The sequence below is a fragment of the Leopardus geoffroyi genome, chromosome A1 (assembly GCF_018350155.1).
Source record: "Leopardus geoffroyi isolate Oge1 chromosome A1, O.geoffroyi_Oge1_pat1.0, whole genome shotgun sequence".
Lineage (NCBI taxonomy): Eukaryota > Metazoa > Chordata > Mammalia > Carnivora > Felidae > Leopardus > Leopardus geoffroyi.
Genome location: NC_059326.1, coordinates 57,052,513 through 57,069,815, shown reverse-complemented (window position 1 = coordinate 57,069,815; position 17,303 = coordinate 57,052,513). Strand labels below are relative to the sequence as shown.

The 17,303-nt window shown below is 38.8% G+C and overlaps 1 protein-coding gene across 2 annotated transcripts in view; it reads left to right on the top strand.

The window, feature by feature from the left end:
* Nucleotides 1-13,245, top strand: part of SLITRK1 (SLIT and NTRK like family member 1) — a 203,913-nt gene extending 190,668 nt beyond the window's left edge. For both annotated transcript variants that reach the window (XR_006713016.1, XR_006713018.1), the window contains 3 exons: nucleotides 956-1,067; nucleotides 2,705-2,743; nucleotides 13,072-13,245. The gene's annotated coding sequence lies outside the window, so the exon portion shown is untranslated. The remainder of the gene's footprint in view (nucleotides 1-955; nucleotides 1,068-2,704; nucleotides 2,744-13,071) is intronic.
* Nucleotides 13,246-17,303: the final 4,058 nt, after the last annotated feature.

Sequence of the window (17,303 nt, the reverse complement as noted above, 5' to 3'; positions counted from 1 at the left end):
CTTATAAATAGCAAACGTATATTTCTTACAGTTCTGGAGGCTGGGAAGTCCAATTATCATGGCACCTGCAGGTTCAATGTCTGCTGAGAGCCAGTTTCTTCATAGATAGCTATATTTTCACCATAAGCTCACATGGCAGAAGGGGCAAAAAAGTCTTCTAGAGTCTCTTCTAGAAAGGCACTAATTCCATTCATGAGGGCCTTGCTTTCATGACCTAATTGCTTTTCATAAGCCCCACCTCCTAAACCCACCACATTGGGCATCAAGTTTCAATTTATGAATTTGGGGTGATGGGCATAAACACTCAGTTCATTGTAATGTTCTAATATATTTTCTAATCAGTTTTCTTGAATATATCTGTAACAACATTTAAAAATTTTAGGGGTATCTGGGTGGCTCATTGGGTTAATTGTCCAACTTTGGCTTAGGTCATGATCTTGCTATTGGTGAGCTCGAGCCCTGCATCAGACTCTGCTAACACTCAGAGCCTGAAGCCTGCTTTGGATTCTGTATCTCCCTCTCTCTCTGCCCCTCCCCACCCCTCAAAAATAAATAAACATTAAAAAAAATTTAATAAAGTAACATTTTATGCATTCTGAGCATTTACATTGTATCATATTTCACTAAAAAAGTTCATAAAACAAAAAAATTCCAATCCCTGGCACAATGATCCAAACCTACTTCTGCAGACCTACCATCTGTAATTTCATACATGCTTTGGTCAAGACTGTGTTCCTTCTCTAATAAAGGCAGTCTTCATTTTTGCTATAAATGTCAGCCTCTCTCTGAACCCTTTTATTTCTAGTTTTTCTGGTCTTATATCTTCTGTTTGTGGGTCCTTATTTACCCCTTTGAATTTTATTCATATGTTTCTTATATTATCTAGAGACTTCTATCTTAAAATTAAAAGTTGAGATTTTATGATTCAGTAACTGTTCTTTCCTCTTCTTCATAGTCACATATGATATGTGCTGACTACAATTCCTGTTTCCATCTCCTCATCTCTCATTAACTCTCAGTGCCCTCCAGTCTACCATCTAGCCCACCACAGCACCAGATAAGTCCAGGTCAGTCTAGCAGGATTTTCCATTCAATGAAAACATTTTATTCTTCACAATATTTGATATAGTATCCAAGACTTGCAAGAACTCAGCTGATTAAATATTTGCTAGTCTTCTTTATTTCTAAGGAAATCTTTAAATAAAATATAAATATAAACACATGAAGTGATGGGACCCCAAGAACAAAAAGCAGTCATTAAATGTTTTCAATTATTTGTGTCTTTATACTCCAAAGTGACAGAAAACAACACAATCCTCCTCAACACTAAATGACAGTAAATAAATTTTAAAAGGAAGAAGCCTAGGTAATGCTAATTGGGAAAACAATTCTTTATTTAGAATGGAGTAGCATGCATTTTCTCTAAGGAGAACTGATAATTTAAAAAAAAAATTTTTTTCAACGTTTATTTATTTTTGGGACAGAGAGAGACAGAGCATGAACGGGGGAGGGGCAGAGAGAGAGGGAGACACAGCATCGGAAACAGGCTCCAGGCTCTGAGCTGTCAGCACAGAGCCCGACGCGGGGCTCGAACTCACGGACCGCGAGATCGTGACCTGGCTGAAGTCGGACGCTTAACCGACTGCGCCACCCAGGCGCCCCGAGAACTGATAATTTTTAAGGTTATGCTTCCAAGTAGGAGTTGTAGTAAGAGAAATAACAGGTCATGACTTCTTGTCATGTAGGGAGAAAAGCTAGAAAGGGAGTTTTGCTGGATTTTAACATGGACTGAAACCTAAGCCCAATCTGAAGCCTGAAGGAAGGGATAGATGGAAGCACAAAAGAGGTCCTATGATTGAGGGAGGGACAGAAGTCATAGAACTGGAAGATGAGGAGGAGAAAGTGCAGGTGAGAATGGATATGAAACCAGGAGAGTCTGTTCTGTGAAGAAAGCCTCCCTGGTGTCATATACCATCCTAAAGCTGAAGTTTGGGAGGTTTCTCCTGTGCTGTGCAAGTCAAAGTCCAAGTTAACTGGAACTTGAATCTTAGTACTTTCTTGGTTTTAACTCCATTTTGAGATTTCCCAGAGCCTTCCAAACAGAACTTTTTATTCTAGAATACTATTCTCACGAAGTCTAACTGGAACAGAATAACAGAGGGAATGGAGGCTTGATGCACCCTACTCCCTTTCTGTCTCCACGGAAATAAGGACCATCCATCCTCATGAGGAGACTTTTATGAGGCGTCCCCATGGCAAGAGGAGGCAGTGAAGACACCCACTGTTTTGGGACAGTTGGTCTCTACAAATGCAGGACAGAAAGTAAAACCACACTTGATAGTACTCTTTAAGCTAGTTTGGGGACTTCTTTTCAGAAGGAAGTAGGCAGAAGTACCTAGGATACACGCAATGATAACCCCCTTCTTCATGAATGCCTTTAAGAAAATTATTTCTAGATTTCTGCCACTTATCCCAGTTTCCTCCCATGATTCGTATTAACCAAAACTTTAAATGTTCAAATTTCTGTCTTGACCCAAATTTATCAGTCACCAAACCCAAGTGAATTCCATCTCAAAAATATTTCTTCAGTACAAAACTTGTCTAGCTTCATGGCAGCAGCTGGTCTAAGCCACTAAGATTTCTTGCTTCATTTCCTGCAATAGCTTTCTAGTTAGGAACATTCACTCTTGCTTCTTGCTTCCAGATGATTCTCCACAAAGCATCCAGACAGTCCTTTCAAAATGTAAGTTTTATCTCTTGTTTTCTTCCATAAAATATTTCAGTGGCCTTCCTTGCTTTTAAATGAAATCTCCTAAATTCTTACCATGGTATATAAAATCATGCCTAAATGTCTCATCTAAGAATGCTACACTTTCCTTTACTCCTAAGCCCTGAACCGCAATCACAGTACTGGAGTTTCTCCTACTTTCCAAACTACAAGGGACCTCATTTCTTCTCTTTTTATATCTCTGCCACAAAAGAACTTTCTTTTAGCCTTTAACAGTCACTTCCTTGTTTTCATCCGGGATGATTTCTATATATCTTTTATAAGTTATCTTAAGTATCAGCTATTTGTGGATGCATTCCTCTGAATCCAAACTCAGACTATGTTCTTCTGGTGTCTGTGTGTGTGTGCATGTGGTATGTACTCCCTGTATCCTAGTTTTTCTTCGTACGTCTCTACTCTAAGTATGTGTATGATTGTTATTTAGGTCTATCTTACCCTACTTGACCAAAACCTTATTTTGGAAAGGGACTGGGTCCATCTCAATGTAATTTTGTGCTTTCAAGAGCACAAAGCAGCCTTCTTTCAGTCCTTTTTCTTCCCTCCCTGACAGTTTTCTGGATCTAAAGACATACATTTTTCTTTATTTTAATTTTTATTCTGAGAGAGAGAGAGAGAGAGAGGGAAAGAGAGAGAGAATCCTAAGCAGGCTCCACGCTCAGCACAGGGCCTGACACAGAGCTCAATCCTAACTGGGATCATGACCTGAGCCAAAATCAAAAGTCAGATGCTCAACTGACTGAGCCACCCGGGCACCCCTAAAGACACATATGCTTTAAAATGAGAGTTGGGAGAAGTAATGGATCAGGGTGTGAGAATAAATATAATCAAACATCAAAATAGTAACACCAGACAAGTAAGCCAAAAGAAAGGATATGAATAAAGTAAAAGAGAAGTACAGCCTAGAAGAGAGAGATCTGGAAACTTAATATCCCAAGCCAGTGCCAATTATCTTTTCAGAAATTAAAAATTTGAAAAACCCACATGGGTTAAAACTTCCTTTTTGTTTCCATGTGTTAATAAAATACACTTTTTGAAATGTCGCCCACCATTCCACTTTCAAACACAACAGTTGTTTTAAATTCTTCATGGCTGCTTAGAGTCATTCCCACCTGCATATGACTTTTTTAATAATTACAGTGGAGGTTTATTTTGTCTACTGATTGATTCACTCACCTTACCATGGACATTTTCCTGCAGTGTTTACAGTAATCACTTTAGTAAGAGCATACCATGCCACTGAATTACTACAATTCACTGACTGTTCCCTGATTTCTAACCATTTTTCTACTAATTTTTTTCTATAAAAATAAGTCTATAGTAATAGCTGGTTTCATGGTCATTTATTTTTCAAAGTCTAATATTTTTTAGGTTCCCCTTTCCAGAAAGATATTGATGTGAAAGTATGAATATTGCTATGTATCTAAATATAAACTTCAAAATGCTTTACATGAATCTTTTAAAAGCCACAAATGAGAGAGGCATAACTGTATATCAAATTAATGGAACGTATGTAAGGAGAAAAAATATGGATTAAAGTCAGAGTAACTGGCCTAAATGCCTCTGCTCTGTAAATTAACTATCTTCCTTTCTTATCTTGTCTCTTCCTTCCCCCATCTCTCACTCTCTCTTTTTTGTCTTTTGTTGTCTGCTGTGATTGTTGACAGCCTGCAAAAGCATCCTAGTCTATGTGAAATTAGCTTTCCAAAAGGCAAAATTGCTATTTGAGAAGATAACATTCAAAATGATTCCTGTGAATCAGATAGTCTATTGTGAGATGGACTGAATTATGCATTGAGTTGCCACAGATTGAATATTACTATTTCAAGAACTTTTTTTCCTCCCATATCTTATAAAATAGGAGCCAGAAAGTGGAAGGAATTAAAGGTTTCCTCTTCCTTTTCGATTTCACCCCTTCCTGTCAGCCTCCTTTCTTACCTCATTGTCTTTCCCAGTCATCTTCCTAGAGATATATATTTAAAACACAAGTAATGCATTCTAATTGTTTTGTTGATGTTTAATTGCAAGGAAGAGCTTCATCACTATAGCAAACTCATTTTGCATTTCAGAAGAACACATTAACTTTCTGCAGAAATATTTTTGCCAAAGACTTTGTTTTGATACTGCTTTAATTTTCTTTAAGCCTAATTTTCTTTCTGTATTCATTATGTAATGGAGCTTTGAAAAAAATGGCAATCTCTGTGTTTTGCCTTGAGCTAGCAAAGGATTGTTGTTGTTTTTTAAGGAAGTACAATTGCTAAGAAAAATTAATGGATAATTCAGCAACAATTTTACTCCTGCAAGCGTAAAGAAAAAAGAAAAAAGGCATACATGAAGAATAAAAACCTTAGAAAGTAATGGATGAATGGTTACAATGTCTATTGGAATGCCCAGTGTAAAAAAATACAGATGGTGGTGTAGATTTAAAAGGACATATAGGCACAACTTAAATATCTTTTCTTTAAATAACATAACTCTCTAGAGTATGTCCTTAGGTATTTACAGAGATTTCAATTGCATTTTAACTGATCAGTTGAAAAACTAAAAATTCTGTGATTATGAGAATGAGTGAAAGGGTAAATCAAAGGATGATTTTTAAGCTCCACCTAGTATCCTTACTCTGCTAAATTAAATAATAATGTGGACTATTTGGGAATCTTGTAGGAGAAAAAATGGATAGATACATGCAAATAGTGAAAAACTCAGGCCTTCTATGTAACATTTTCTACACAATATAAAGCATCATAAATGTTGATTGCAGGTGCAGCACAAAGGTCATAAAAACATACAGACCATTCACCAGGTTCATCTTTTCAACCCCCCTTCATTCTAACCCCCCATCCAACCCCCTTCACAGAACTTCTCAAATTGCTCCCTGATCCCTTCTAGGTCTTGGTTCCCACTGCAGCATCTACTTTATGAAATGTAACTTTGTCTCCTTTTGGCCAGAGTATGATCAGAGAAATAGACTAGTAGGACATACAATTTCAGAGATTATGCTCAAAAATGTAACACGTATGCTTGTGAGGGCTGGCACAAGTTCCCAAATCCATAGGTCAGGCTATAGGAAAGGGCATGATGGAACTCTCGGGCTTAAGCTAAACCTACTGTCCACCATGGAATTTCTCTTCAAGAAAACCTCAGTTGTACTCTTAAGGTCTTTCAACAAGACTGAACCAGGCTCACCCAGATGAATTAGAATAATCTCACTTACTTAAAGTCAACTGACTATGGAATTTAATTATACTTACAAAATGCCATCACAACACCTAGATTAATGTTTGAATGAGTAACTGAAGGCAATAGCCTAGCAAGTTAAAACCTAAAATGGACAGCCACAGTCCATGCCTTGTAAACTTAGCACACATACACACCTGAAACCAAATGTAATCCTCAAATAGAGACAACATGGGGTGCCTGGGTGGCTCAATCAGTTGAGTGTCCAATGCTTGATTTCAGCTCAGGTTATGATCCCAGAGTCATGGGATTGAGCCCTGCATCAGGCTCCTTACTGAGTGTGGAGTCTGCTTAAGATTCTCTCTCTGGAGAAGATTCCCCCTCTGCCCCTTCTCTGCTTGTGCACACATGCTCTCTCTCTCTCTCTCTTCTATCTCAAAAAAAGATAATAACAAAGTCATACTTCTACAAAACATGATTCAGGTATCTTGCATAAATCTGAAAACAGGCCAATCCTTTCCCTAGGAGAGAATGCAAAGTATTGATGTAATGCTCACTTTCTTCTTTGATATGCTTTACATTATATACTGTGATATAAAGTTTATTATAAATACCTCTTACATGACAGGGGGATAAGAGGAAGAAGAAAATATATCTAGCAGGTGTATGTATATAAATGTGCATATATATAAACATATTTATATTAAGAAAAATACACATAACTATTACAATCCTCATTTCTGCAACTGATCACATAGTTGTAGCAGGAATTTATAACTACTTTCTCCTCTAATTCCAGTTCCATTCTTCAAGGGTCTAGGCCATTAGCAGTCCTATCTGAATTGTACTTCAACCCTGATTTTAATCGTAGGACATGACAGCACTAGGAGATACCCTAGGGAATGTTCTGTATATCAGACATACTCTTCCTCACTTCTGTTATTCAGTAACAACCCAATTACCCCCTTGATAATCTGGATCAGTCAGCCCAGACAGTAACATTGTAATTCTCACCTTATCCTGCTAATTCAGAGGCACACAGAGCCCAACGTGGCCAGGAGGCAACCTCATCTTCCAGTTCAGTGATATTATTGTTTCATCTCCTTGTGGATACATTCTTTCTTTTCCTTTGGAACTAAGGACTCTAGACCAACAAAACCTAAGGTCATGGGAATAGGACATCAAATGTTTGTGTAATACAGAATTGAATCACTCCAATTTCCATTCTTCAATTCCTGCATCAATGAATGCTAGCTGTGGAAGAAATTGCAACATATAATAGATGCTAATTTAGATCATATACAGACTCCTGCAGGACACTGCATAGGTCCTATAAGGTATTGCCACCTATCTGGCACTATAACAGAGTCTTCAGAAGACTATTTTACCATTCACTTCAGGATGATGCAAACATGATAAGACCAGTGATTTTCAGGAGCATGGGCCCATGCCACACTTTATTTTCTGTCCAGTGAATGTCTTGAATAGAAGTGATGCTGTGTGGAATACCATGGAGGTGGATAGGGCATGGTAAAAGTCCATGGGTGGTAGTTTTGACAGAAGTATTGAGTTCAGGGCAGGTAAATCATATCCAGGGTAACTGTCTATTCCAGTACGAATAAAGTACTATTTCTGTGATGGAAGCTGTCCAGAGTAATCAGTCTACCATCAGGTAGCTGGCTGATCAACTTGGGGATCCAGATGTATTCTAGCGTGCCTAGTTTTATTCTCTACTTCTGGCACAGTAGACAATCAGCAGTAGTTGTAGTCAGACCCGACTTGAGTATAATTCTGTTAATAATTCTTATTAAGACTATGTGAAACCTCCATCCCTGCCACCATGGTCAATTGGCTCATGAGCCCAGTGGGCAATGACAGGGGGCTAGGGAAAGAGGTTGACTTATAGTCAAAGAATGGGTACTTTTATCCACTTGATTTTATTTATTTTTTAATTTTTAAATGTTTTATTATTATTTATTTTTGAGAGAGAGAGAGACAGAGAGAGAGTGCAAGTGGGGAGGGGCAGAGAGAGATGGAGACAGAATTCGAGGCAGGGTCCAGGCTCTAAGCTGTCAGCACAGAGCCTGACACAGGGCTCGAACTCATGAACCATGAGATCATGACCTGAGCCAAAGTCGGACGCTCAACAGACTGAGCCACCCAGGTACCCCACCTACTTGATTTTAAAAATCTACTGAGGTCACCATTTCAGGAGCAGTCACATAGGAGACAAGTATCTTTACATCCTTTTACCATTTATAATAATCTATGCATGTGCCTCTTCCCCAAATCTCCTTGTCACCAGTTTTCTCAGTCATGTTCCTTCTAAATCCTGACCATTTAGCTAAATTATTAACCACAGCCAATGAGCTGCTATAGACTTGTGCTTCTGGTCATTTCTCTTTACAGGCAAAACGAACAACCAGGTGTATTACTTAGAAATTCTGCTATCATGAAGGATTTCCTTTCACTATTGTCCTTTTGGGGATGTTTAGAATGTAGTCTTACAAGTATCCATGTTAGGTGATGCTTGGATGTCATGCAGAACCATCCATAAGAGAACCATTTTTCTTTTTCAGTCTCCTATTCACAGGAAACTTTCCATGAGAATAAATATTGGTGTAGACTTCAAAAGTGAAGGTAATGGAAGATGAATGAAGACCAAAGGGAATTTGAGCCACTTCTTTACACAACATACTTACGTTTTTGGGGCCTGGAGAAGCCTCATCTTGTATATACTGCTTCCATTGGACGATGCAGTACTACTTGGCATGCCCAAAGTTATGGCTTGAAGGCTCAGACAATACCCGATTCATGGTTTCAACATCTATGCAAAATCCCCATACCTGCCACGATGATCACTTTGTTCATATGCTCATTGGGCACTGAGAAGAGCGGCTATGGGAAAGGGCTGACTGGTATCTCGGAAGGAGTAATCCCATACATTTGATTAGTAAAATCTGCTGAAATCACCATTTCATGGGGGGCATCTCAGGTTGCCTGCTAACTTGGAGAATTATGGATAAACATCGAACTTTCTACTAAGGCCCATAGTAAAAAGGGCTTTCTCAAATTGAAAGTAGTTATCTCTAGGGGGTTATTAGGCTTCGTTCCAAAAATCTCAGGGTGATGCTACAACTAACCTAGTGATGCCTGGCATTAAACTTCCAGCATCATTGGATTTACAGGATTATATGGTCCAAGTGTTAGAGCAGTTTGCATGGCAGTCCAGACCTGTTGCACAACCTTCTCTTATTCTTGGCCTAACTCATATTGAACAGTTTTGGTCACTTGGTAAATGGTTCAAAGTAGCATAAGACAAATTAAGAATATGTTTCCAGGGGCACCTGGGTGGCTCAGTTGGTTAAGCATCTGACTCTTGGTTCCGGCTCAGGTCACGATCTCACAGTTTGTGGGTTCAAGCCTCACATTGGGCTCTGCACCAACAGTGTGGAGCTTGTTTGGTATTCTCTCTCTCTCCCTCACTGCCTCTTCCTTGCTTGCTGGCTCTCTCTCAAAAAAAAAAAAAAAAAAAAAAAAAAAAGAAACAAACAAAAACCCCTGAATATGCTTCCATATTCCATGGAGGCCTGTTAGGTTTTGCACTTTTTTTTTTTTTTTTTTTTTTTTTTTTTTTTTTTTTTTTTGTGGTAGGAAAGGCCAGAAGCAGCTACTTATTCACCTTGGTGGGGATATTTCAATATTCCCACACCAATGGACCCTTAAAAATATATCTAAGATGAGAGGGCCCCGAATTTTTGTTAGATTTATTTCTCACTGACACACACTATACTTGATATATTATTTAATATGTAAATATAAACTGGGACACCTGGGTGGTTCCGTCATTTAAGCATTATACTCTTGGTTTCGGCTCCGGTCGCGATCTCACAGTGTCATGAGTTGGAGTCCCACGTTGGGCTCTGCGATGGCAGTGCGGAGCCGGCTTGGGGTTCCCACTCTTTCTCCCTCTCTCTCTGTTCCCCCCAACTTGCACTGTGTCTCTCAAAATAGATAAACCAATCAGCAGAATATCAATAGAATGGGCCAGCATAATATCTTGTGCAAGAGAAAGGCAATCAAGGTAACCCATGAGGTAAATTATGACTTAGGGCTGGAGAGTTGAGACACCTGTGAAGGACAGTGAAGGTAATGGCACTGCTTGCTACGCCAGCTGAAAGCAGTACATTTGGTGGTCCTCACTAATAGATATTCAGAAAATAGCACTTGCCAGATTGATAGCTGTATACAAGTTGTAGGGATATGCTGATTTGCTCAAGCAATAAAATCTTCCACATGTGGAACAGCAGTTGCAGCTGGGGTCTATGACCTTGTTAAGCCTATGATAACCTACTGTCATTCTCCAAGATCTGTTTTCTGCACTGGTCAAATAAGTAAATTGGGGATGGTAGGAATTTCCACATCACTTCCTTCAACTCCTTGATGAGGGCAGTCCCCGCAACCCCATGGAATGGAGCTCTACTTTTTTTCCCTAGGTAAAGCATTTCTAGTAGCTTCCACTTGGTCTTTCCCACCATAACAGATATCACTCCATAGTTTGGGAAACCAAGATGGAAATTCTGCCAGTTACTGAGTATGTCTATTGCAATTATACAGTTTGGAACTGAGGAAATAACCACAGTGTATGTTTAGTAGACAACTGGACTGACTCCAAGATGGATCTGAGCTAAAAATTCCATTGATCATCTGACCTCCGTAAGCCCCTATTCTGAATGATGGACACAGTGTGTGTTGCCAGGAATTAATTTTAGTTCAAAGACAGTGTCCAGCAATTGCCAAAAGTATCATTTCCCTTTCTCCAGTACTGTCATTCTGGTAAGTCCTTTTGGAGAAAGATTAACAACAAACACTTTGGCAATATCGCAGGGTCTTTCCTCAAGTAGAGTTTTAGGTCAGTAAACTGGCTCAAGTCTGGGAGTTGACTGAGGTGCCATGACTCAGTGTTTCACTGATTCAAGATGGACTTCTGCGCACCTGATCTAAAATTCTTCTGCTTATGTAGTTTAAGTAAGCATTTAGCAGCCTTTCCTTTTATTTCCTTTTAAGGTCACCATATTCAACTAACCACTGCAATACCTCTCTATGAGTCAGATATTCTCACTGCTTTGACTCCACTGTCTATTAAGTTAAACATATTCACCTTATCTTTTTTGATTAAATGTCATCATCTGGCTTGTACAATGCTGAGATTACGTTATCTCCATTGTTTTTAGGAACCCAGTTAAATGGGAACAGTTCCCACTGTAATTTATGATTTATAGACAAGAATAACCACAGGGCTTTTCAGGGATTTTAAGACCCTACTCACAAGTATTTTTCTCAGTTTCAGTGATAGGTATGTCCTTTGGACCAGGAGCCATTTTCTAATTCCTCAAGCTAAAATATGGAATCTAGAATCTCTGCTCAGTGAATCCATATCAAAAAATTCAACCTCATCCAACTGTTTGCTCTCTCCACCATGATCTCATATCCTTAGAATCTGTTCACACATGTATTTTCCAGATTTCTGTCACTACAAATTGGAAAATTTGTATAACAATGAGCTTCATGGGTTATAGTTTATACTGCATCATTTGGGGTCTGCTGGAAATGGAGTTTGGCTTTAGGTCTAAAAACACATTGTGGTCATGGGAGTAGATCTTGAGGAGATCACTGATGGCCTGCTAGTGAACTACCTCAGGTCCACCCAATAATATCCTTTACTTAAAGTCAACTAATTGCAAACTTTAATCACACACACAACGTATAGCAACAGCTAAATTAGCGTTTGATTGAAAACTGGGAATTAGAGTCTAGCCAAGTTGACCCTGTCCCCTTCCTCTTGATGTATCCCCAGAGGTAGGCACCTCACCCAACCACTCAGTTCTTCTTGGAAATGTAACCACGACACACCGTTTCTTTATAACTGCTGAAGCTACAACATACAGAGTTTGGGTGGTGAAAATGTACACTGCTTTGGGAACAGCAAAGCTTAAAATGACAAAATGCAGACAAGAGAGAGAGAGAGAGAATATAGAAATGCCAAGAGAGGTAGAGATGAATGGATCAGAAAGTGCTGACTCTGCTTCCAGTTTTTCCTGAGGTCCCGGCATGCTCCTATCCTTGGATTGCTAAACCCCAATATCTCTGAAATTCCTCTTTTAAGTTTAATTAGGTTTCTGTTGCTTGCAATGAAAAATGTTCTAATTCTATGAAGTTTTCAAACAAACGACTTGGGTGGGAGAAGCACTATTGAAAAACCCAACACAATGAATAAAAAGCAAAGCAAGACATTTTGACAAAAAGAAAAAACAAGGGAATGCAATATGATTCAAAGCCCAGCCTCTGAAGTCAGATATAACTGCTTCAAATCATGCGAGCAGTGTGACTTTTGATTCATTAATCACCCCACCAAAAAAAAAGGTGGGGGGGGGCGGGGGTACCTCCCATGCATCAAACATCATCCTTAACATGGAGTTTTTTTGGAATACACAACCCTTACTCACATAGAGATTGATGAATATTCCATATTTACTATCCCCAGGATCCTGTGTGCAGATTGAGGCTTGATGTTAAATGTCTTAACCAAGATCACAGGTAGTAAGCATTTATGCCATCTTCACAGACATAGTAAGGACATGAAATAAGATATTACACAAGAAGTTTTTAGCACATTGCTTGTCATATAAGTTAGTACTTAAATCTTAGTTAACAAGCAAATGGCCTCGTTTCTAACATTGTTTTAGTTCAAGTTTTCTCTAAAGTCATTTTCAGCCTAGGCAATCATAACTCTAGATTAAAGATAAAAGATTACATAATTATGTCAGGGACTAGCAGCTGCCAACACTATTTACATACTCCTTTTTCTTCTTAATGAAAGATTTCTAATTTTATTCAAGGTGGCAATATACTCATTAAAAAATTACATTTTCAAGTTTCTCTTACAGGTTGGTATGAGTACATATTTCATTCTGGCAACTGAGATAGATGTAAAATCATTGAATGGTTCTGTTGAAGTCCCTCAATCAAATGTGGGACAGGCATTCTGTAATGGGTTTTCTTTGCTTTTCTCTCCTTCCTCTCCTCTCCTTTCTGGAAACTACTTTGAGATGGAGCTGCACAGTCATCTTGTAAACCTGCAGGAAATTACTCACTATGGATGACAGAGCAGAAAGACAGAAGCAGCTTCGTTCTTCATTGATTGCACAGAGCTACCAGGCTAACAGTCAACTGCTTCCCTTTGGGGTTCTTTTATGTGAAAGAATAAATCATGTTGTGTTTCATCATTGTAGTGTGGTGTCTATTATAATAGTAAAATGTAACTGCTACAGTAATTTTTTGGAAGTAACAAATTAAGGTTAACGTCATTAGACAAAGATTGCAAAACTCAAAGGCATAAGGACCATATTCAGTTATGAATAGTTATCAGTATATGCCTTCTCTTCTCAGAGCTTTCCTCTCTGTAAGTCTAGCTCCAGCTTGAAAAAGGAATTTGCTTTAAAGAAGGTTACATGCACTAAGATAATATCATATATATTTTTAGGAACAAATATAAATTACTTGCTAAAAAACTGTAAGAAACCAACAAGACTAAAGAACACATGTCAATCAGAGATAAGGAATCACTTGCATCTAAAGGTTAAAGTATTTAAACCCTAAGATTTGGGAACACCCTGCTGATACTGGTATACTCCCTTGGCATTTATCTTGTCATTTAAAATGTTCACAGCTTGCAATATATTGGGTTTATTCTTCTTGCTCTATAGGAGATGGAAGCCAGTGAAGGGACTGGAGAGAGAGGTAGCGGGGCACTAACCCTCTCTGATGGCATACATGGTGTTTTGGGACCCAGATATAGAAATAAATGTATATAAGTATATAAATAATTTTTTAAATGTGTCAATATATGTGCCAATATACTATGACATAAAAATAGAGACAGAAACAGCTTCACTTTAAGCAGATAATTAATGTTCACCCTTTGCATTAAGAATGGTGTTTTACAACATTGAAATGTGAGAATTTAATTCTCCATTTCCCGCTGTTTCATCACCTTTCTTCTTCCTCCCCTTCTGCCATGACTCCTCCCCACTCCCCACATACACACACCTCCTGGAGGGTTAGCACCAATCTGAAAGTTCTGTTTCCTGGTATTCAGTGTCCTTTTTGCAAAAGTTGAAATCTTGAAAAAAAGATGAATCTATAAAACTATATCAGCTAAAACAACTTATACAGGTACATTTTAAAACTCAGATAAACTACTCCTGATCTTAAAAATCAATGTTAGGGGCACCTGGGTGCCTCAGTCAGAAGGGCAGGAAGCTCTTTTTTTTTTTTTTAATGTTTATTTATTTTTGAGAGACAGGGAGAGACACAGCGTGAGCAGGAGAGGGGCTGAGAGAGGGAGACACAGAATCCCAAGCAGGCTCCAGGCTCTGAGCTGTCAGCACAGAGCCCAACGCGGGACTGGAACTCAGGAACCATGTGATCATTACCTGAGCCAAAGTCAGATGCTCAGCTCACTGTGCCACCCAGGTGCCCTAGAAGGGCAGGAAACTCTTGATCTCAGGGTTGGAAGTTCAAGCCCCATTTTAGACGTAGAGATTAAATCAAAATTTTTAAAAGTTAAAATTAAAGAACGAAAGCCTAAACATATACATGAAAGAGACATACCAAAAAACTGGAATTTTAAAGTTGAAGTTGCCATTTTATATTCTCTTCCATGTGCTTTACCTTTTTTAACTGGTTCCACTTTGGCACTGCTAGTGTGCCTCTGGAATGGCTTTCTCTTTTCTATATTGCCTCATCAGCCCACCTCCATCAGGGACTGCCCCCCTTCTCCCCAACCAACACTTCCCCCAGAACCCAACAGTAAAAGGTCTCCCTTTTCTTAAAATTTTTTAATGTTTATTTATTATTTTTGAGAGAGAGAGAGAGAGAGAGAGAGAGAGACAGAGTGCGAGTGGGGGAAGGGCAGAGAGAGAGACATACAGAATCTGAAACAGGCTTCAGGCTCTGAGCTGTGAACACAGAGCCCCAAGCGGGGCTTGAACTCACAAACTGTGAGATCAGGACCTGAGCTGAAGTCTGATGCTCAACTGAGCCACCCAGGTGCCCCCCGCTACTTTTTAAAAAAAAATTTTTAAAGTTTATTTATTTTTGAGAGAGACAGAGACAGAGTATGAGTGGGGGAGGGTCAGAGAGAGAGGGAGACACACAATCTGAAGCAGGCTCCAGGCTCTGAGCTGTCAGCACAGGGCCATGGGTCTCAAACTTGAAAGGCAAGGTCATGACATGAGTGCAATTCGGAGGCTTAACCGACTGAGCCACCCAGGCACCCCAAAGTTCTCCCTTTTCTAATGGCAAATCACAGGACTGGACACCACTAACTCCTGGGAGACAACTATTACCTAATGATTAATAAGGCAAATCAGACTGTCTTAGTTCATTTCTCAGTCTTGAAATCTTAGTCACATTATATAAATTAACACTCGGTTTCTTTTTCTTTCTTTTCTTTCTTCTTCTTTTTTTTTTTTTTTTTGTACAATGGAGATAATAACATTTCTATCCTCTTGTACCTGTAAAAAGGATTAACGAAGAAAACATATAAACAACTTACAACACAGTGGCTGGCACAGAGCAGATATCCAGTAAATGCCAATTCCTAATTAAGTCATGTTATAGTCATGTATTTAATCTCTTAAACCAAATTAGATTGGAAACTTTTTTGAAGAAAGAATGCTTCTCTCAATATACATCATTTTTAAAACTTAGCATATTGCCTTACATATTGAGAGAATTCAGTATAAAATTGAGGAGTGATACATCATCAACTTAAAATATTTATTGAACATCTACAGTGTACCAGTCATTGTTCTAAGAACAGAAAACATGTTGGCATATAAAACAGGAAATAGAGAAGTCCTTTAAGCTATGCCACACAAAAAAAATTAAAAACAGAAATTCATCATTATTGGGTTCAGATTTATCATGCCTACTTCAGTGACACTACTCTACAAACTTTCTGCTTGAAATCTTCCGCAGTATCACAAAATAGATAACCTGTCTTGTCAAAATTGCAAATAGGCTCTGTACTAAACTAGACCTGTCTTTGGAAAGCAAAATCCCCACACGTCAGGGTCTTTAACACTGATGTAGGTCAGGGTTCTTAAGGACTGCAATGGAAGGGTAATGTTGAAATTTTGTTCACATAACATGCAGTAATCCACGGCAGTACAGAAGGGTTCTTGGGAGCAACCGAGGGGCTGTTTATCTAGGGCCAAAAGAATTGCCACATGAACAGGGGCATGTGTGTATTCACATGGCCAGCAACATCCCTTTAAGACACATAACTCCTTGCCCGAAAACTTTCAGCAGCTTTCCATCACAGTTTAAATGAAATCCAAATTTTACCATGGATGGTCCTTTGCTACTTCCTCAGTCTCATTCCCTACCAGTCTTCTTTGTTTTCCTCTTAAATGTAAACCCCTTCAGGGAAAGGAGGGTATTTTGTTGATTGCTCCATCCCCAGTTCCTGAAACAATGCTTAAAAAGATATATGTAGAAGCTTTTGATTCACATTTGTTAAATAATGAATGATCAAAAAAAACCAAATTTGTTATATCGTATAAAGGGAGGGTAATTCCTTAGGGCAGCCTACATCAGCCTACATCAGTCAATATTAATTAGCTTCAGAGCTTCAGGAACATTATGCACATTGAATTTACTTTTTTAAATGAAAGTATAGATGACATACAATATTATATTAGTTTAAGGTGTACAACATGGTGATCTGACATTTAAATGCCTTACAAAATGATCACCGTGAGCAGTCTAGTTACCATCTATCACTATACAAAGTTATTTTAATATTAGTGACTATATTCCCTATGCTGTATATCATATCCCTGTGATTTACTTGTTTCCTAACTGTAAGTTTGCACATTGAGTTTAATAACACTGGGCTTTAAAGAGAGGTACCTTCATGGGGGGGTGGGCGGGTTGTACAGTGAGTCACTACAGAGCTTTCCACACCCTCTGCGGAGCAAGCAAATACTCTGTCTTCAATTTAAGATTGCATCCAGGAAAAGTAGATCTTTCTGGGGCTCAGACTGATCTGCCAATGTATCAAGAAGCACAGTCTGGCAGACAAGCTCTGTGAATGGATTACGGCTGGCTTCTGGCAGGGATCTATAGCCTGGTGGTATCTGAAGCTACAGGACTACCGACTATACATTTTGTTCTATCACATGGAGGTAGATTCTACTTTTCATTGCGTAAAGAAGCAGAACACATAAGAGGATCTGTGTTTTCATGCACCTCTTCTCAGTGATATAATAAA